The sequence below is a fragment of the Dendrobates tinctorius genome, unplaced genomic scaffold (genome assembly GCF_039654945.1).
Source record: "Dendrobates tinctorius isolate UK_male_01 unplaced genomic scaffold, ASM3965494v1 ptg000019l, whole genome shotgun sequence".
Taxonomy (NCBI): Eukaryota; Metazoa; Chordata; class Amphibia; order Anura; family Dendrobatidae; genus Dendrobates; species Dendrobates tinctorius.
In genome coordinates this window covers 8,534,143-8,552,049 of record NW_027361687.1, presented here as the reverse complement: position 1 = coordinate 8,552,049, position 17,907 = coordinate 8,534,143, and the positions used below count along the sequence as shown (strand labels likewise).

Genomic DNA, 17,907 nt, shown 5'->3' with positions numbered 1-17,907 from the left:
CTATGTGACAGGCTTGATGGCACTGTGGTGACAAAAGTGACTAGAGGATAAGGGAGATTTTGAATTTTTGCACACACTTGTGGACAGTGGACACTTTTGGATTGTGTGAGGCCCACTGATATCTGAGCGCTATGTGACAGGCTCGATGGCACAGCTGTGACAAAAGTGACTAGAGGATAAGGGAGATTTTGAATTTCTGCACACACTTGTGGACAGTGGACACTTTTGGATTGTGTGAGGCCCACTGATATCTGAGCGCTATGTGACAGGCTCGATGGCACTGCTGTGACAAAAGTGACTAGAGTATAAGGGAGATTTTGAATTTCTGCACACACTTGTGGACAGTGGACACTTTTGGATTTTGTGAGGCCCACTGATATCTGAGTGCTATGTGACAGGCTCGATGGCACAGCTGTGACAAAAGTGACTAGAGGATAAGGGAGATTTTGAATTTCTGCACACACTTGTGGACAGTGGACACTTTTGGATTGTGTGAGGCCCACTGATATCTGAGCGCTATGTGACAGGCTCGATGGCACAGCTGTGACAAAAGTGACTAGAGGATAAGGGAGATTTTGAATCTCTGCACACACTTTTGGACACTGGACACTTTTGGATTGTGTGAGGCCCAATGAATATCTGAGCGCTATGTGACAGGCTCGATGGCACAGCTGTGACAAAAGTGACTAGAGGATAAGGGAGATTGGATTGCTTTTAAAAAAGCAGTTTGCGGAGCAGTGGGTAAACAGCAATGCCAGCCTGTCAGGAAGCCTTAGAAGGCAGCCCAACAACCAACACCACTGATACACCACTATATAGCCTCCCCTTGCACTGCACACACAGTGACTGGTGTGTTGTGCAGGCCAAATTGCTAGCAGCAGAAGCAGTTTTTTTTTCTTCTCAGCAGGACAAAAAAAAAAAATTGGGATTGCTTTTAAAAAAGCAGTTTGCGGAGCAGTGGGTAAATAGCAATGCCAGCCTGTCAGGAAGCCTTAAAAGGCAGCCCAACAACCAACACCACTGATACACCACTATATAGCCTCCCCTTGCACTGCACACACAGTGACTGGTGTGTTGTGCAGGCCAAATCGCTAGCAGCAGAAGCAGTTTTTTTGTCTTCTTCCCTGCCTAACGCTCTCCCTACAGAATCAGCAGCAACCTCTCCCTATACTAAGATCGACAGAAGTAAGATGGCGGTCGGCGTGCACGCCCTTTTATACCCCCTGTGACGCCCACCAAAGCAAGCCAATCACTTCCATGCCCTTCTGAAAGATGGTGGTGACCCGTGCCTATGTCATCACGTTGCCCACAGTGTCCGTGGATCCTGATTGGCTGAAAAAGAGCGCAAAACAAACTTTTGAAACGCGACTTTGGCGCGTAAGTCACCGACCTCGTGGCCGACCTCATCCTAGGGTCGGGTTTCGTTTCATGAAACCCGACTTTGCCAAAAGTCGGCGACTTTTGAATTTTTTCGACCCGTTTCGCTCAACTCTACTCACAGCATCAGAGCACAGTAAGACATCAATAATGCATAAAAGTGTCTGTGAGAAAATATTAAATCCACATGACATTTAATATGTGCACTTTCCTACATTCATGTGTGTCACTTAGTGATACGGGAGGGGGGGATTCATTTCTGTAATGTGCTCGCTGCTCCTTTCTGGGGGACAGACGATGGCTGGAGCTTATGTTCCTGGGGATGCTAGATTTGTCCCACCATGTCAGTGTCTACTGAGGTGTTGTCAAGTGGGAAAACTTGCGCATAGCAACCAATCACAGCTCAGCTTCTCTTAACCAGCTCTTGTGAAATGAGAGATGCTTAGTGATTGGTTGCAAGCAAAACTGTTGGTCATAGCAACCAATCACAGCTTAGCTTCTTTTGAACAGCTCTGGTGAAATGAAAGATGCTTCTTGATTGGTTGGTGATACACACATACATACATTCATTTTTATATATAGAGATGTATTTGCATGCCCGTTACTGATCTCAGTGGCTGTGCAAGGTAGACAGTGAGAGCCACCACACTCAATTACTAGCTACAGCGATGATGTCCACTGTCAACAAGATGTCAATACTGCACCTTAAACACCGAAACCCTAGCAGCGGCGGAGAGCTGACGCTGTATCTAGGGATGATCATTTCCTGTTCCTATTGAGATTTTAGGCATTTTATTGCTGCAGGACTAGTTCTTCACTTATAACTTCTTTCCAGAGAAAAGCAAAGTCAAATGTTTTGTAAAGTTTCTAGAAAGCTGGTTGACCAGCAATATTTCTGACTCTGATCTGTTTTGTTGCATAGCAAAAAGGAAGGCTGAGATTTCTGCTGAAATATGTTGATTTCTTATTTATTAGTGTGAGAACGTTCCTTTGCTTGCTGACAATCACACGTGTTTGTTCATGCACCCCAAGCAGGAACAACCTTGCATGCTCATTTTCACAGTTTATTTGGACATGTCTGACTCCTCACTCATAGAGAGGCATATCCAGCAAAACGCTTGCTCACATATAGATGCAGCCATCGTATAACAAGGAGCAAAATCGTACATACAAAAGAGTATGTGGGGGTTAGTATGGTACTGCTTCTTCTCTTTCTATTTATCCTCACATGTGTGTTCTAATATACAGTACTTCAAATGTGTTAGGTGGCAGCAGCAGAAGGCACTAGAATTGGAGCAGTGATAGACTACAAGCAGGCATGGGTTAACTTGTAGGAAGGTGCAAGTACATTAGGGAAGAGCAGCAGGAAGTCAGTGGAAGAGCCTGAGCGGAAAAGCCCATGGCCAGGAGCAAATAGTAGTGATGTAGCAGTGAGAGAGAACACACAGATAGCCCTGGAGGTGAAGATTGCTGAGGCAATGAGGGACCCCAGGCTATGCAGCGTGCAAGCGGTCACCGCTTATTGAAGTTGAAGTTTGGACCACTGATGGTGTAAGAGGCCAGTACACGTTGAGTCAATGGTCCACGTGAGTACACGAGTCCGGCAGCCTGAGTCCAAGACAGGGTCAAGAAGGAGCGCCTACTGGTGTATAAGAAGAGAGACAGCAGCTGAGGCTGAAGGCTGGATAGAAGCTCTGGAAAAGGGATAGAATTCATATCCGAGTAGCACAGCTTCCCAGGACAAGATGAGAGGTTCAGCAACTAGGACAGAGTGTGTGCTGAATGTGAAGGACTGCCTGCTGCTTATAATCTGTGCCTGAAGATATTGATACTGCTAAGCCTTCTTGTAATCTGTGCCTGAAGACATCTATTCTGGAAGAAAATGCTTCTGTTATAAAAAGCATTGGACGTCTCATTGTCTGTCTCTTCACCGCCCTGGGAGGGAGAAGGGAACGTGGAATGGAGGTAATCAACTGTATCGCAGTACCGGGACTTTATTTATCTTTTCACGTACAAGGTGCCAGGGGGCTCACTGACTGTTGCTTAGTGAACTCACCCATGACTACCACCCTGTGCCACCTCGTTACAAGTTCATAGAGAAAGTATTGCCTGCTGTTTCAATTCTTATCTCTACTGTATATTTTTTAACCCTTACAGAACATTGTCCACTACTAACCTTGGTGACCCAAGTGGTTTGTGAACAAAGTAGAGTTCAAAAATGGGAATTAAAAGCAGGCGTTTAAGGAAGAACTTCAACACATTTTTTGTATGTTTTATCATTCTATTTTGTTTGATTGGACAATGGATGGCAGTAATTAAGGTTTCTTTCATAGCATAATCTGACATACAGTATATATGCACAATTGGAGAGGGAATACCGCTTTGGCAGATATCAGTATGTTGCCCACCTGGAAGCTCATATTGAAGATCTGAAAGAACAAAATTTAGCAGTGAAGGTGATTGCAATCTTTAAGAGGACCATGCTTCTCACCGAGTAAGTAATTTAGTGGGGTAGATATGGAGAGTGGAGAAGTGGTTAAGGAGGAGTAGGCAAGTGTTAGTTAATGTAATAAGGAGGAGTGGAAAAGGTCTAAGAAAAGGGAGGCTGTTCTTGTCTCTGTGCTAACAAGCAAAATTGGTATATTTGGTGATGTTACAATGGTATGGGTGTATGTAGCAGAAGGATTAATTCATTATTCAGGGAGTTGGTAATGATCATCTAGTGAAGTGTTTCCCAAACTCCAGTCATCAACAGGTCATGTTTTCAATATTTCCATAGTATTGCACAGGTGAGAGAATTCCTAATGCCTTAAAAGGGCTGCCATCAGGGCACGACAACCCTTACAATTATATGACGATTAGGAGGGCCCGCGGGCCCCCCGAGGCCCAACATTTTGTTCTGCCTTCTCCGCGCTTTGTAAAGTGTAAAAAGCACAACCCAGTCCCAGCGCCTACCTGCCGGGCCCTCCCCCTCCCCTTCCCCCTCCCCTCCCCTCGGTGCATCATGGTCCAGCCAAGCCAGCACAGCCCTCATGTGATGTCACACACTGCTGTTCCTAATTCCGGAGCAGAGCAGCGTGCGCCACGTGGGACTTGCTGGGAGCGCTGGCAGTGGAGTGGATGACCAGACCAGGCGGCAGGAGTGGACGACCAGACCAGACCAGACCAGCCTCCAGGTGGCAGGAGTGGACGACCAGGCGGCAGGCGCAGAATAACGAGGCGGCGAGCAAGGGTGAGTAAGTACTAGTCACTGTCTGTCTGTGTCGGTCTACCTGAATGTCTGAGTGCACTGCGACGTCTCATGGTGCCGCGGGGATGATCATGTGCGCTGGTGGTCTCTGCTGTGTAGCTTGCCTGCCCCTGCTGACAATGCTGCCCTATGGATGGGGACATGATGGGGAGAGGGCCGATGATGGGGAGATGATGGGGAGAAGGCCGATGATGGAGAGGGGGCCAATGATGGGGAGGGGAGATGATGGGGACAGGGCCAATGATAGGGAGATGGGAGATGATTGGGTGAGGGGAGATGATGGGGAGAGGGCCGATGATGGGGAGTGGGCCAATGATGGGAGTGATGGGGAGAGGGCAATGATGGTGGTGGGAGAGAGGGCAGTGATGGGGATGAGGAAATGATGGAGGTGGTGGATGGGCAATTTCTATTGTCTACATAAAGGGGATCATGATGGGGCATATTTCTGCATGAAGGGGATCATGATGGGGCATATTACTACAAGAAGGGGATTATGATGGGGCATAACACTACAAGGGGATCATGATGGGGCATATTACTACATGAAGGGGATCATGATGGGGCATATTTCTACAAGAAGGGGATCATGGGGCATAATACTACATGAAGGGGATCATGATGGGGCATATTTCTGCATGAAGGGGATCATGATGGGACATATTTCTGCATGAAGGGGATCATGATGGGACATATTTCTGCATGAAGGGGACAATGATGGGGCATATTACTACAAGAAGGGGATCAGGATGGGCATATAACTACTGGCTTTGGGACCATTCCAATTGGGCAGGTGGTGAGCACAGTAATTAAAAGATAAAGTGTGTACCTGTTACTAGTTTGGCGGTTGTTTGCAATCTCAGCACCTGGACCACCAGCGTCTTTTTTTATGTGTTTTTTGTCAAATGTAGAGCCGCAGCAAATATTTATACTTTTTCAGATCACGGTGAAGCCTCGTAGCGTGCCATTCTTGCCTTGCGCTATCCACAAGCCAGCCATCTCCAAGCCAGCCCAGGATTCAGAAGTCGGCAGCAGCCAGATACAGTAAGTGTTATCACATTTGTGTGACTGTGGCTAAAGATTAGAGATAATCATACTGTGAATGTAGCAGTAGATTTTAGCTTGGAATCAGATTTTAGCATGGTATGCAAGCAATCTCTCCATCTATCTAATATTCTACATTTTTTGTGTGGTGGAGGAGCTAGAGTGGAGGCGGAACTTGGGGTGGAGCCTGGGCAGAGTCTCAAGGGGGGCCCCATAAATTTTGCCAGTATGGGGCCCCAAAATTCCTAGTGGCAGCCCTGTGCCTTGATAATACTTTAACCACCTGTGCAATACTAAGGAAATCCTGAGAACATGACGCGTTGGAGGCCGCGAGGACTGCAATTTGGGAAATGCTGATCTAGTGGAATTAATTACATAATAATAAAATATGCATGTACATACACCCCATTATCTTTATCATTTCCTAGAGCTAGCTTGATCTCATAACATGGGACTTTTTTTCAACCATACTAATTTTTTTTTTAACTCTGTAACTATGTAAATGGTAACCAGTTAAATTCTGACTTAAGCACTGATTGTGGCTGGAGTAGAACTCATGATGTAGCCTAAAGGGATTCTTAGGACAATCCTGACTTTTTAGAAAGATAACTTGACAATACGGTAATGACAAAGTGTACCGAGATCTGCATCAATCAGTTGTGATTTGTAGGGATACCTGATATTAGGACGTCATTCAGACGTCTGCGAGTCTTGTATTTGTTTTAGTCAAAGGTTTTCAAGAATAAAATGAGTACACATTATATCCTATAGGCTGTTCACACATCCGTGTTTGTTTGAGGACCATATTCTCGGCATAAAGTGCTGGAGACATGTTTGTTTTTGATGGGAGTCACAAATAAAATTACTCATTCATATGTCTTACAGTAGATTAAAGCAGCATAAAATATGATTTTTGCAGTAAACCAATAAACTATACAAATTTGGTATTGCCATGATTGTACTGACCAAGTTACCACACAGTGAACACTGTAAGGCCTCTTTCACACATCAGGTTTTCGCCGTCAGGCGCGATCCGGTGCTTTTGACAGAAACCGGATCCGGCGAAATGCAATGCCGGATCCGGTTTCCCCCCCATTGACTTGCATTTGCGCCGGATCGCGCCGGATGGCCATGCGTTTCATCCGGTTTTCGCCGGATCCGGCAATGTGTCGCAATGTGTCGCGATCCGGCGTCTGGAAAAAACGTCTACTGTAACGTTTTTTGTCTCCGGCGAAAAAGCTGGACACGCCGGATCCGGCGCGTCCGGCTTTTTCACACAATGAAAGCCTATGAGCGCCGCAATGCGCCTGATCCGGCGAAAGCCGGATCCGGTGGCCGGATCCGTTTTTTTTTGTCTGAGCATGCTCAGTAGCTCTGCCCACAAGACATATATAAAAGCAAGACAGTGGGACCCACAGCCACACCCAACATGCCACCCAAGAAAGCAACCAAGCGAAGCAGGAGAAGGCAGGAGACCACTGCAGCACCATCAGCACCACCACCACCCCAAATGGAGCAGCAAATAGAACATGCTGAGGAGGGGAGGCCAGCAGCAGATGAGAGACGGTAATTATCAAATCCCCCATTCCTCCAAACTAGGGCCATGGAATATCAAGATATTCATTGGCCCTTTGTTTCTCTTTATTCAACAGCCGCCAAAGAGATGCAGCAGCAGCAGCAGAAATGGCATCACTGGCAGCAGCAATACCCACAGCCATGGAGTCTGGCCATCAACAGGACAGCACATCTTCTTCTGGGAGCCCTCCCTCGCATCGTCAGCGTTTGACGGTAAGTTTTTATTTCCAAAATCCATCATCTCTGTAATATATGTCTATTCATTGCCTTTTATTTCAAAACAGGAATCACAAGATGAAGAGGAGCTCCCAGAAGAAGAAGGAAGGGGTGGACAGACACCTGGAGTGGGCTCACAATTGGTAAGTTTTTTGCATCAAACGCAGAAACACAACATCACACTACACACAACACATAGAAAACAATGTTCTGCAGACCACACACAGCAAACAAATGCCTACATCCAAAGACATAACATTTTTTGTTTTCTTCTCTAGTCTTCCCAATCTGGTGCTCGGCCAAGAGGTCCTCGCAGTGCCTCCCAGGGTTGTCGGCGACAGCAACGCGGCGGTCACCAGCGTGTAAGTATAAATATTTTTGCTTTGTTTTTTTGCACTTTTTATTTCATTTCTTTTGTGGAGGCTAATTATGTTATTTTTGTCTTTTTCTTTAACAGCCTTCACAGCGTGCTCCCGACTCTGACGGTGAGGATGGAGGACTCGATGTGGACCACCTCATCGATCTCGTCAGAGAAAGGGAGCCGCTCTGGAATATGGCTGACCGCCGCCACGCTGACCTTATCGTTACCCGACGACTCTGGGAGGAAATCTGTTCTCTCCTTGTGGGCCGCTGGGAGGACCTCGAAGCTCGGGCCCAGATTAAAGAGCGTAAGTATATACAGTACCGGTTGCTTGATGTAAACCAGTGTTTCCCGAACTCCAGTCCTCGTGGTCCCCACGGATCATGTGTTCAGGATTTCTATTTACTATGGAAATCCTGAAAACATGACCCCTGGGGACCATGAGGACTGGAGTTTGTCAAACACTGATGTTGTATACTAACCACTCCTTTCTCGTTTCAGGGAACAGAATTGTGAATCGGTGGCGGTCTGTGAGGGATCGTTTCAAGAAGGAGTTCAATAAAGAGATGCGGGCCCCGAGTGGATCTGGAGGACGCAGGAGCAAGTACAAGTACGCACAAGCCCTGTCGTTCCTCCGGGAAACAATGCTCACCAGAGGGTAAATATTACACACCACATGTGGAAAAAAATGTTAGATGTAACTTTTTTTTTCAGCCAGGGCCATACCATGTCAGTATTTTAATTGTTTTTTTTTCTCTTTATTCCACAGCACGGTGAGCAGCACTCGGGAGCCTGCACGATTGGACCCTTCTGAGGCGATCCCTGAGGAGACCGGCACCGAGGGACACTTCGACCGCCCCGGTACATCTGCACCTTCCCAGCCTTCCCACACATTCGACCCATCTGTCCCATCCACCAGCACAGGAGCATCGTGGCCGCCTACATTACATGAAGCTGCTGGTGAGGAGATCGCTTTCCCTTTACCCCACCCTTCTGCCCCTGCCACCTCTAGTACACCTGCGGGTACTGGGCGGCAGCGGCAGAGGGGTCAGGAAAAGAGTTATGCGCAAGAGTTCTTGCATCTGAATGCATCTTTCCAGAACTGTCTCAAAGTCTTGTCAGAGCAAATCTCCGCAGGCTTTCAGCAGATCAACTCCAGCATTCTGGAGGTGAAGACACTTCTGCAAACCATGCATTCAGAAGCAAGATCTTCGCCAAACCACACCTTTTTCAGGTCTGTTGTGGAGCGCATGGCAACACTATCTCCTACCCAGCAGATGCATGTAATGCATTCGTGCCACGGTGCTCTACAACAGGTTACCTCCCAACCTCCACCTCCCACCACTGTAGTTCCTCCACCTGCACCCCCTCCAGCCACTTTCCATCCTCCCCCTCCTATTACATCTGCACCCCCTCCAGCCACTTTCCATCCTCCCCCTCCTATTACATCTGCACCCCCTCCAGCCACTTTCCATCCTCCCCCTCCTATTACATACCAGCAACCTCACCAGTACCAGACATCTCCCCACTTCCAGCAACCTGCCCCGTACCAAACTCCTTCCCCGTACCAAACTCCTTCCCCGTACCAAACTCCTTCCCCATACAACTTTCCATCAACATCATCTGCTCCTACAGTCCCTGCCCAACCCTCCACTCCACCGCCCACCACCTCTTCTGCCTCCCACATGTCCACCCATTCTGTAGCTTTTTCCACACCTTCACCTCTAACTGTTCCTTCCCCACCACGATCCCAGTCCTCTCTCCACACACCCAGTGTCGAAGTGTCCCGCAGCCCCTCCAGCAGTATTTCCACCCCACAGTACACAGATTTGTAATTTTTTTTTTGTGTAATAAAAATGCCCATTGGGTTTAAAACCTTTATTAAAAAAGTTTTTTGCACTTTAAAAACATAAAAAAAAAAAAAATTTAAATAAAAGTTAAATTATCGTTTCACAATGGTTGTCTGTCATTTCTTTCTGCGGCGAACTATGTTTTAAAAAAAGGTTAAATACAGGATATTTCAAAGGTAAAAAGGTATTCAAAACCAGGTATATAACTGTGGCTAAATTTTAGCTTTTTGCCACAGTTGTGTTCCTGGTTGTGTTTGAAGCAAAGTATTTCACCTAAAAAGTTGTGTTTATTGTTGGTGATTTCCTAACAATGTACACAACTTTTGTTAAAAGGTGAAATACTTTGCATAAAACACAACCAGGTACACACCTGTGGCCTAAAGCTAAAAATAGTAAGACCATGACAAGATAGCCAACTTTGGTTGGCAAAGGTATATCCTGTTGGTCCAGAAGGTACACAAGTTTAGGGCACAAATCTTTCACACTCTGTCATCCCAGTGTACTCTGCCTTGAGGTGACATAAAGTATAGTGGAAAATTGTCCCTGAAACCGTCACAGAACTTCTAGTGGTAATATTTCCAATGACAACATCCATCTTCGCCAGTAACTTGCTCTTCTCTCCAACCTGCACTTTCTTCTCTACAACCTGTCAAAGAAGGGCTGTAGGAACATGCTATATCTAGTTTTCCAGTAGCCAATCCCGTTCGGAAGGCCACAAGGGTCAATTTTAAAAACCGGATCCGGCGTAATCCGTCGAAAAACGGATAGAAAAACGGATAGAAAAACGGATGAACCGGATGAGACGGATCCGGTTTTGTCTGTCAAGAAAAAGACGGATCCGGCAGAAAACCGGATCCGTCACATCCGGTTTTACTAAACATTTGCCGGATCCGGCGTTCCGGCACGACGCCGGATCGCGCCTGACGCCGAAAACCTGATGTGTGAAAGTAGCCTTCCGGCGTCGTGCCGGAATGCCGGATCCGGCAAATGTTTTGTAAAACCTGATGTGCCGGATCCGGTTTTCTGCCGGATCCGTCTTGTTCTTGACAGACAAAACCGGATCCGTCTCATCCGGTTCATCCGTTTTTCTATCCGTTTTTCGACGGATTACGCCGGATCTGGTTTTTAAAATTGACCCTTGTGGCCTTCCGAACGGGATTGGCTACTGGAAAACTATATATAGCATGTTCCTACAGCCCTTCTTTGACAGGTTGTAGAGGAGAAAGTGCAGGTTGGAGAGAAGAGCAAGTTACTGGCGAAGATGGATGTTGTCATTGGAAATATTACCACTAGAAGTTCTGTGACGGTTTCAGTAATGAGGGACAATTTTGCACTATACTTTATGTCACCTCAAGGCAGAGTACACTGGCAGGATGACAGAGTGTGAAAGATTTGTGCCCTAACCAAACTTGTGTACCTTCTGGACCAACAGTATATACCTTTGCCAACCAAAGTTGGCTTTCTTGTCATGGTCTTACTATTTTTAGCTTTAGGCCACAGGTGTGTACCTGGTTGTGTTTTATGCAAAGTATTTCACCTTTTAACAAAAGTTGTGTACATTGTTAGGAAATCACCAACAATAAACACAACTTTTCAGGTGAAATACTTTGCTTCAAACACAACCAGGAACACAACTGTGGAAAAAAGCTAAAATTTACCCACTGTTATATACCTGGTTTTGAATACCTTTTTACCTTTTAAATACCCTGTATTTAACCTTTTTTTTAAACATATTTCGCCGCAGAAAGAAATGACAGACAACCAGTGTAAACAATAATTTAACTTTTATTTAAAATATTTTTTTTTGTGTAAACTGTTTTTAAAGTTAAAAAAACTTTTTTAATAAAGGTTTGAAACCAACCAAATGGGCATTTTTATTACAAAAAAAACATTATAACTCGGTGTAGTGTGGGGTGGAAATACTGCTGGAGGGGCTGCGGGACACTTCGACAATGGGAGTGTGGAGAGAGGACTGGGATCGTGGTGGGGAAGGAACAGTTAGAGGTGATGGTGTGGAAAAAGCTACAGAATGGGTGGACATGTGGGAGGCAGAAGAGGTGGTGGGCGGTGGAGTGGAGGGTTGGGCAGGGACTGTAGGAGCAGATGATGTTGATGGAAAGTTGTATGGGGAAGGAGTTTGGTACGGGGAAGGAGTTTGGTACGGGGAAGGAGTTTGGTACGGGGCAGGTTGCTGGAAGTGGGGAGATGTCTGGTACTGGGGAGGTTGCTGGTACTGGGAAGGTTGCTGGTACTGGTGAGGTTGCTGGTATGTAATAGGAGGGGGAGGATGGAAAGTGGCTGGAGGGGGTGCAGATGTAATAGGAGGGGGAGGATGGAAAGTGGCTGGAGGGGGTGCAGATGTAATAGGAGGGGGAGGATGGAAAGTGGCTGGAGGGGGTGCAGGTGGAGGAACTACAGTGGTGGGAGGTGGAGGTTGGGAGGTAACCTGCTGTAGAGCACCGTGGCACGAATGCATTACATGCATCTGCTGGGTAGGAGATCGTGTTGCCATGCGCTCCACAACAGACCTGAAAAAGGTGTGGTTTGGCGAAGATCTTGCTTCTGAATGCATGGTTTGCAGAAGTGTCTTCACCTCCAGAATGCTGGAGTTGATCTGCTGAAAGCCTGCGGAGATTTGCTCTGACAAGACTTTTAGACAGTTCTGGAAAGATGCATTCAGATGCAAGAACTCTGGCGCATAACTCTTTTCCTGACCCCTCTGCCGCTGCCGCCCAGTACCCGCAGGTGTACTAGAGGTGGCAGGGGCAGAAGGGTGGGGTAAAGGGAAAGCGATCTCCTCACCAGCAGCTTCATGTAATGTAGGCGGCCACGATGCTCCTGTGCTGGTTGATGGGACAGATGGGTCAAATGTGTGGGAAGGCTGGGAAGGTGCAGATGTACCGGGGCGGTCGAAGTGTCCCTCGGTGCCGGTCTCCTCAGGGATCGCCTCAGAAGGGTCCAATCATGCAGGCTCCCGAGTGCTGCTCACCGTGCTGTGGAATAAAGAGAAAAAAAAACAATTAAAATACTGACATGGTATGGCCCTGGCTGAAAAAAAAAAGTTACATCTAACATTTTTTTTCACATGTGGTGTGTAATATTTACCTTCTAGTGACCATTGTTTCCCGGAGGAACGACAGGGCTTGTGCGTACTTGTACTTGCTCCTGCGTCCTCCAGATCCACTCGGGGCCCGCATCTCTTTATTGAACTCCTTCTTGAAACGATCCCTCACAGACCGCCACCGATTCACAATTCTGTTCCCTGAAACGAGAAAGGAGTGGTTAGTATACAACATCAGTGTTTCACAAACTCCAGTCCTCATGGTCCCCAGGGGTCATGTTTTCAGGATTTCCATAGTAAATAGAAATCCTGAACACATGATCCGTGGGGACCACGAGGACTGGAGTTCGGGAAACACTGGTTTACATCAAGCAACTGGTACTGTATATACTTACGCTCTTTAATCTGGGCCCGAACATCGAGGTCCTCCCAGCGGCCCACAAGGAGCGAACAGATTTCCTCCCAGAGTCGTCGGGTAACGATAAGGTCAGCGTGGCGGCGGTCAGCCATATTCCAGAGCGGCTCCCTTTCTCTGACGAGATCGATGAGGCGGTCCACATCAATCCCTCCATCCTCACCGTCAGAGTCGGGAGCACGCTGTGAAGGCTGTTAAAGAAAAAGACAAAAACAACATAATTAGCCTCCACAAAAGAAATGAAATAAAAAGTGCAAAAAAACAAAGCAAAAATATTTATACTTACACGCTGGTGACCGCCGCGTTGCTGTCGCCGACGACCCTGGGAGGCACTGCGAGGACCTCTTGGCCGAGCACCAGATTGGGAAGACTAGAGAAGAAAACAAAAAATGTTATGTCTTTGGATGTAGGCATTTGTTTGCTGTGTGTGGTCTGCAGAACATTGTTTTCTATGTGTTGTGTGTAGTGTGATGTTGTGTTTCTGCGTTTGATGCAAAAAACTTACCAATTGTGAGCCCACTCCAGGTGTCTGTCCACCCCTTCCTTCTTCTTCTGGGAGCTCCTCTTCATCTTGTGAATCCTGTTTTGAAATAAAAGGCAATGAATAGACATATATTACAGAGATGATGGATTTTGGAAATAAAAACTTACCGTCAAACGCTGACGATGCGAGGGAGGGCTCCCAGAAGATGATGTGCTGTCTTCCTGGTGGCCACACTCCATGCCTGTGGGTGGTGTTCCAGCTGCTGCCATTTCTGCTGCTGCTGCATCTATTGGGTGGCTGTTGAATAAAGAGAAACAAAGGGCCAATGAATATCTTGATATTCAATAGCCCTAGTTTGGAGGAATGGGGGATTTGATAATTACCGTCTCTCATCTGCTGCAGGCCTCCCCTCCTCAGCATGTTCCATTTGCTGCTCCATTTGGGGTGGTGGTGGTGCTGATGGTGCTGCAGTGGTCTCCTGCCTTCTCCTGCTGCGCTTGGTTGCTTTCTTGGGTGGCATGTTGGGTGTGGCTGTGGGTCCCACTGTCTTGCTTTTATATATGTCTTGTGGGCAGAGCTACTGAGCATGCTCAGACCAAAAAAAACGGATCCGGCCACCGGATCCGGCTTTCGCCGGATCAGGCGCATTGCGGCGCTCATAGGCTTTCATTGTGTGAAAAAGACGGTCGCGCCGGATCCGGCGTGTCCAGCTTTTTCGCCGGAGACAAAAAACGTTACAGTAGCCGTTTTTTCCAGACGCCGGATCGCGACACATTGCCGGATCCGGCGAAAACCGGATGAAACGCATGGCCATCCGGCGCGATCCGGCGCAAATGCAAGTCAATGGGGGGGGAAACCGGATCCGGCATTGCATTTCGCCGGATCCAGTTTCTGTCAAAAGCGCCGGATCGCGCCTGACGGCGAAAACCTGATGTGTGAAAGAGGCCTAAAATAGTAATTTTTTATATATGAATGTTGGAATTGTGTTTTTTTTCTATTCCATCTCTAATCTCATTCACCTGTCTTTTACGACAGAGAGCTAGCTATCAGATGTAATTAGCTCTCTGCTGGGAGCCAAGGACAGAACTCTTCTCTATTTATACCCTTAGTAGACTTTGGGTCTTTGTGTTTCACACCTTCTATGTCCATCTAGAATCAGCCAAGAGACTAAACCTTGGGCAAGCTAGATGGGTTTTATTCTTTTCTAGGTTAGATTTTTTGGGGATGGCATTTAGACCTTATACCAAAAACCTTAAAGCTGATGCGCTCTCTTAAAATTTCTCTCCAAAATCAAACTAAGGTTTCTGAACAAGTTCCCATTCTAGCTGAGTGTATAGTTGTGTGCTTTGTTTCTCTAGATAGTTCTGAGGACATTGATTCATGAGTTAGCCCCTGACAATTCTCCTACACAAAACATATTTGTTCCGCCTCAGATTCTTGTTCACGTCCTTCAAGAATTTCATGATTCAGTATTCACAAGTTACCCTGGGATCAACAATACTATCTAATTGGTAACCAAGAGTTTCTTGTGGAAACCCTACCATTCAGGATTGTAGGAAATATGCTATTTCATGTGGAATTAGCGAGGAGACAAAACTCTCCAAACCCAACCTTCTGGACTTCTCCACGACTATACTGTGTCTCATTGCAATATTTAGGTTTTTGTACATATAACTACCTACACAGCATTTCTTGCTACATATTTTCTGGCAAAGGATCAATAATTCTGCTGGAAACATTTTTTAAAAGTTTACTTACAGCTAGAACTCGATGGACAGAAGTCTACTTTCAACCTTAACAATTATGAAACTTAAAAAACTATAATTATAGTGTACAAAATGTATAGTAAATAAAAAATAAAGAATAAAACATACCTCGGTTTAGAATGTGGGAGTTGCCTCAAGTCACATCAAAGTGATGTTACCTCTGACAGGGACACCATCAGTTTGAGTCAGTGTTTTGCAAAAATTGGTCTGTTTGTGATAAAACGGAACATTTTTGGACAGATTTTTAATAATTCCCCCACCTACACCTGAAAATTCTGTTATTCTGCTGTGATAGTAAACAGACTATTATTTACTTCCAGATGCCCATCCGTTTCTATTGTGAATTTGCTGTGTGATAAAGACCATGAATGGGGTGGGGTACAGTCCTATGAGACATATCTTTTTAGGGTATCTGGAGGCTTTGTGGAAATGTGATTTGCGGCAAAGCAGTATGATGTGAATTTATTATTATTTTTTTTTTTAATGAACCAAACCTGACAAACTACAATTTGAACTGACAAAACACTGGAGGGATTCAGTATGATATATATAATATACTGCAGATAATGAGGAGAGTTGGAACGTCTTCCTCTACTGACCTCAGTAAGTCATTTGCTTCTTCACTGCTTTGCTCCAAAATTACAAGCCCTCACATTTGCTCTGTTTTCCATGGGGACGGCAATGTAACTCTTTCGTAATATTCTCCCAGGTGCTTGAGTGTGGATTTTTCTCGATGTACAATCTGCAATCATTAAGGGATTTTTCATCTAATATTAACATTTGTAACTTCTGAAACAGCTTTCAGAAAAATGGTTTATATTAAATTATTTTCCTCCATTCTTCCATTCTCTTGGATATATAAAAGCTAAACATTATCTTAACCCTATGGTGACCTTAGAGACAAATCTGATACAGTATTGTATATTTAATTTACTTATAACCATACCACAGCTTTAGTTTATGTGTATTGTTAAAGGAAACCTGTTACATGTCGTAGCACTCTAAAACTACCACAATATATGTTTAGCAAACTTTACATGGCTTATTGATTACTGAATTAATCTAGAATTATCTTTGAACAATTGCGCATTATAAATTAATGCTTGACTAGTCAGGGGGGTGCTGATATATCCAGACTAACCTTCCATTTTTCAACATGTAAGCAAGTCCCTGAAGCCATGAGTGACATGTGTAGGGATTCGCTCTGGTAGGTAATGGCAGGGCTGCAGTAACGAGGCAACACACAGGTTTAAAGTTCAATTTCAGTGGTTTAATGTCACTTTGCAAACAGCAGATTAACAGAAAGTAAGGAAAACATAAATGTATTCCAGCTTGGAGAACCACTGGTCCCAGACTCACCCCTTGCACGGAACGCGCTTAACTAAGTGGCTGCCAGGTCAGCAGCATCCGCCAGGTGCTATTCCCAGGGTTGTTTGGAGTGTTGCTGCTATAGCTCTGAAGCACGTGTAGTCCAGCAAACAAATTCAGGCTAAGTCCAGCCAAGTTCCTGTATCTTCCACATATCTTCCACATATCTCACCATGTGCCAAACACCAACCTCCATTACATAACCTATAACCCCTCCCACCAGTGAGGTAGACATCACATGGGCTGATCACGTGACCATGACATCATCGCAGGTCCTGTCTTTAGGAAAAAAGCCGGCCGAACATTAATCTGCTGGGAGAAATGTATCTCCCATCCAGTAAAGCACCCTTTACTGTACCACACATGATTAATTACTGTCAGGTCTCTAAAAATCTTGTGTGCATTCACAATGTTCTGCCTCCCTGGGAATGCGCATTCAAGCTCGGTGTACGTTCCTCGGCTTCATCGGTGCACTGCGCATTCCCAGGGAATCCGAACATTCCACGCGTGCCAGAGATTTGCACAAAGTCGGTCGGTGATGTCGCTCTTGCAAATCATGTCAGTCACGCCAAAAGGAGAATGCTTACATGATGCGAGGAAGGGTTGGTCCAATGAAGATGATACATCTTGTAATATTTCATAAATGATTTGATTTTCACATGTTTTACTAATTTATATATATAGAGTTAAAAATTCTGCTGATAACTATATTGACATGTATGGAGAAAAAAAATTCCAATTCAGCAACTGAATAAAATCTTCAATGCTTTATTTCACAACACGGAATGAAAATTCATGGAGGTAGATAAGATAACGCTTAGATGCGTTTCAGGCATGAACCGCCCTTGAGCACTGAGTAAGATTGATATATACACAGATGTAAAAACATAAATATATACAGTTGTGTTTCAATGCTTAATAAGAGGCTCTGCAACTTTATGATATTTGCTATTCTTCAATGATTCCTTTCCATTTTCAATACTTCTGATTCTTGTCTGGGAATTAGATTATTTTTGTTTAGAGCTAAAGACCAATCCTGACGTCCAGTTGATTACTTTCGAAAAGGAGAAGCAGAGCAGTAGATGTAGATGGTATACTAAATTGAGCCTGCAAGTGGCACTATTGAATGAGAAATACCTCTGG

General features: G+C 45.5%; 1 long non-coding RNA gene across 1 annotated transcript; it reads right to left on the bottom strand.

The window, feature by feature from the left end:
- Positions 1-3,686: 3,686 nt before the first annotated feature.
- On the bottom strand, positions 3,687-17,176 carry LOC141082682 (uncharacterized). The gene is made up of 4 exons (XR_012230545.1): positions 16,756-17,176; positions 15,996-16,138; positions 15,505-15,603; positions 3,687-3,806 (listed from the first exon to the last, which is right to left on the bottom strand). It is a non-coding gene; the product is annotated as an uncharacterized lncRNA (long non-coding RNA).
- Positions 17,177-17,907: the final 731 nt, after the last annotated feature.